We start from the raw sequence: 4,346 nt of genomic DNA, 5'->3' as shown, positions 1-4,346 counted from the left end.
TTACTGAAAAAAAGTATTTATTGAGCAGCTAGACGGCATAGCTATCACCCTGCCTTGAGGCTGGGCAATCGAATAATCTCACAGTGTAGAATTAGAACTGGGACAAGTGGCACAGCGTGCAACGCAGTGAGGATGCAGAACAGCGAGCGGAGACTGCTGAGTGACAAAAGATCTCGCAGGTGATGCTCATTCACGCATTTACTCATTTGGTCCTGGAGTACTCATCTACTTATCTAGCAAATTGTTTGAACACCCACCAAGAAAGAGATACAGCACCAAAGCATGAGCAATGTTCAGAAATAGCTCCTGTGCTCCTAGGGATTCTGGCTAGGGGAACGGAGACAACGCAACAAAGAAAAGTTGAAGTCATCTGGTGGCAGGTGCCGTGACGAGGCTGTGACGACGGAGGACCTCTTAGAAAGGTCAGCAGCGCAGTGGGCACCATGGCGACCTGTAGTGCTATTTTAGGAAGAATGCCTGGGAAAGCCTCTTTGTTAAGATGCATTTTGAACAGAGAGAAGTGAAGGAGAAAGCTAAGTGGATGAAGGAGGAGGGCGTTCCAAGCAAAGGGCGGGGCCCAGGCGAAGATCCCGCAGTGAGAACCGCAGCGAAAGTGGAGCATCAGCCAGGAAGCCAATGTGCCTGGAAGCCAGCCCGCGAGGGGCGGGGGAGAGTCTGGACAGACCTCAGAGAAAGGAGTTTATTGGCCCTTAGACATTCCTGAAAAAACTTTGAGCTTGATTGTGAATCGGGTAGGAAGTCATCGGAGTGTTGAGAACGCAGGAATGAGACTCTCCGGCTCCGGCTGCGGAAGGACAGCCCTCACGCGCAACAGACGCAGACTGCAGGGGTGAAGGGAGATTGCCACAGTTTAAGATTTAACGTGTTAGGCAAGCTTTGAACTTTTATATTAAGTAATTCATTTGAGAAATACCAAAAAGTGTTTTGTGTTTAATTTTATGTGTTTGGTACAGGGTCTCATTACGCAGCTCGTACTCAGTGATTCTCCTGGCCCAGCGCCCTGCAGAGCTGGGTTCACAGGCATGCACACCCCACCCGGTGTCGGTGCAGACCCGCGGTGGGGCTGGCAGGGCATGAGGTGGCGGGGATCGAACCGGGGTCCCTGCGCTTGCCTAGGCCCGCTCTTAGACTGCTGAGCTATCTCTGCAGTCCCCCAATTTTTTTTTTTTAATAATACATGTGCTTATTTACATAAATTGAACTTGGAAAGGGAGCGACAGAGCTTGTGCACTGTCTCCGAGGGGTCTTGGGGAGAAGAACACGAGGAATACAATAGTCCACGGGGCTGTGGGGCTGCGATGGTGGAAGATTCAGGAATGGGATAAAATGGGTGGCCCAGTACATTATTTGATAATTTTTTTTTTAAAGTCTGAAAGTTTATTTGGAGGTAGTTCAAAATAGATAGATGTGAACATAAAGTAGCTGCTTTTCAAAATGGCTACATCAAAACGTCCCTTGCCCCTGCATGGTATATGGTAAGTACCAGTAGGTTCATGCACAGTTCGCTGTCTTATTCAAGCTCCAAGATAGAACTGGCTCTCGCATAGATTTTATTTGCCCATATAGTGTCTTTTAAATGTAATCGTATTTTTAAAACATAAAAATTTAAATGTAAAATTTGATTTTTAAACTTCTCTTGGAATGCTGTCCACAGAAGCCCTGAGCTATTGCTCTCAGCTGGCACGAGTGGACTGGTATATGAGCATAGGCTGGGGGTGGGGCACTCTCCCTCCAGTCCCCTAAGTACTAAGTGCAGGGCCCTTTTGGACTCAGGGCTCTTCCAAGGTACCTGAGTACCTTGACCATGAGCCTCAAGCCCGGTGATGATGTTGCTATCCTCAAGTACGTGCTGGTTCCCTCAGTGTACATAACCATATGACAGTTCAGGCATGCTAGACTTTCCAATATTTTAAACAAAATTTGAAATTTATATTTTCATTTAGTCTTCCTATTTTTAAAAGTTATCCACTAAATTCATTTTTTCAGTGCTCTGACAACCGAAAGAAAAAAAAAAAAACCCTGTCTCCGCCTGCCCGGTGCTATCTTCATTAACTGCAAGAAAGAAGGCCATATAAAATCTACACGAGTTGAGCCACACTTCCTTAGCTCCAGTTCTGGAAACACTGGTATGGAGCGCATTCTGATTTTCTAAGAGCAAATCTAGTGTGACTGAGCCACAGGTCCACCCACCATAGGCATGCCTTTAAGCCAGGCTGCTGAGGGAAATGGGACCAGCCACTCCCTTGCTTTTCATGAGTAGGCAATCAACCACATCTTCGACTTCACTGCCAAGAGAATGGAGATTGTGTTCAGTTACCTTGCTTCTCAATTGCAGGTTTGTCTTTTCCTTGGCACACTCCTAGAAAGCCCCAGAGTTCTTTGTTACTGTGGTACTCTTTTAGCTTTATATTACTATCACTACTCCTCCTACTACCACTACTGCTGTTGCCATGACAATAAGTATCACTGGCCTTACAACAAATATTACCAACAGGTACTATGTTTTATTTTGTGTTAAGCATACCAAGCAGTTTCTCATGTTCAAAATACTTCTAGAAGATAGATACTGTTATACTAACTTTACATATTGTTCAGTCATTTGATTTTATTGAAGCCACAGGTTAGGAACTATGCCAAATGCAACTGAAACACAATATTAGAGGAATCTTCCTCTACACCACATCTCCAGATGACACTAGACTCCATGAAAGCATTCCATCTCATGGTCCTTTCCTTTAGGACATGCTGTTCTTTGGTTAGTAGATCCAGTAGGTTCATTTGGTAGGTGTAATGCTACAATCTGATAAAGATTTCAGTTGCAATTTCTCCTCAGTAATAATCTTAAATAAGACTGTGCCTTAACCTCCAAAAGTGATTAATGACAAGAATGTTAGACATTGGTGTGACTCCAACTTCACACTGCTTTTCCACCAGAGGCTTGTAATACTCTGCTAATTTATGTCTGGTCTGAGGGCCTAGCCTTGATTGGTCTTAAAAAGACTGAGCTGTCACAGTGCTCTCGGAAATCTAAAGGTAGCATCAGATTTTTTTTTTTTTTTTTTTTTCTGAGAAGGCCCAGACAGTAGAGATGTTTTTGGCTTTGTGGAACTTGCAGTGTGTATTGAGTCTTCTGTTGTCATAGGGTAAAAGCCGCTCTGAACAATAGTATACAACTGATATATCTGCTTTGCAATAAAACTTTATTTGGAAACAACAGAGAGTAGGCCATATTTGGCCTGCCATCTACAAAATGTCTACCTTTAGATTTTTTGGTTTTTATTTTGAAGACCAAGCTTCAGTATGTAATCCACACTGGCCTTGAACTCACTATGTAACCCAGGCTGGCCTCAAACTTGAAGCACTCCTCCTGCCTCAGTCTCCCAGGGGCTGGAATTACAGGTGTGTGCTACAAGCCTGGCTGTCCAGCTTTAGTCTAAACTTGGTATCGAACCAGCTCTGCACTCCTGAGGTGAGTCACTCAAACTTTCCGAACCTCATTTTTTTCTTCAGTAAATATGAGCAACTACTACTTCCTAAATTAATTTATAAAGATATGATTTCCTTGATAGTAAAATTAGATAATTTACACAAAATACTTTGTAAGTTACCTGTTGCTATCATAATTGTCTAATAAGTAGCATACAAAATATTGAGGCTTTGCCAACTAATATTAGCCTTCTGGCTAACTATCATCTTTGTTTTCCTTTCTTGTACCCCTTCACCCAGTTCCCTGCCCATTCATCCTTATTCTCAGCCTCTCCTCTATTGCACAGTATGATATCCATGCACAGATAAGTACCACATCCCTACAGCTATATTTTTGCTGCCTTGAGCTGTACTCTAGGGCACTCTTTTCCCACCTACACAGGAGCTAGCTTGGTGTTTGCATGCTACCTTGCCATTGTTCCTCTGCAGATCACACCACTAATGGCAAAATAAACATTATTACTAGCCTTTCTTTTCTTTTTTAAAATGCATTTGGTGCAAGGTCTCACTATGCAGCTTAGACTCATAGTGATCTTCCTGTTTACAACCTCCCCAGCGCTGGTATTACAGGCCTGCACCACCATTCCCAGTCTCAGTGGCCAGCTCAGCATGCCCAAGGCCAGGGCCCACGTGGCACATGGTGCCAGGGATCACATCCTGCTCCCTGCACTTGCCTAAGCAGGTGCTTAGTCTACTGAGCTATCGTGCCGGTCCCTTTTTTTTTTTTTTTTTTTTGGTGGTACCAGGGATTGAACTCAGGACTTTACACTTGCCAGGCAAGTGCTTATTCTACTGAGCTATCTCCCTGGCCCCTAACTTTCTTTTTGAAAAGAAAGACT

Source organism: Octodon degus, unplaced genomic scaffold (assembly GCF_000260255.1).
Source record: "Octodon degus isolate 3935 unplaced genomic scaffold, OctDeg1.0 scaffold00032, whole genome shotgun sequence".
Taxonomy (NCBI): Eukaryota; Metazoa; Chordata; class Mammalia; order Rodentia; family Octodontidae; genus Octodon; species Octodon degus.
This window is presented reverse-complemented; position numbering follows the sequence as displayed.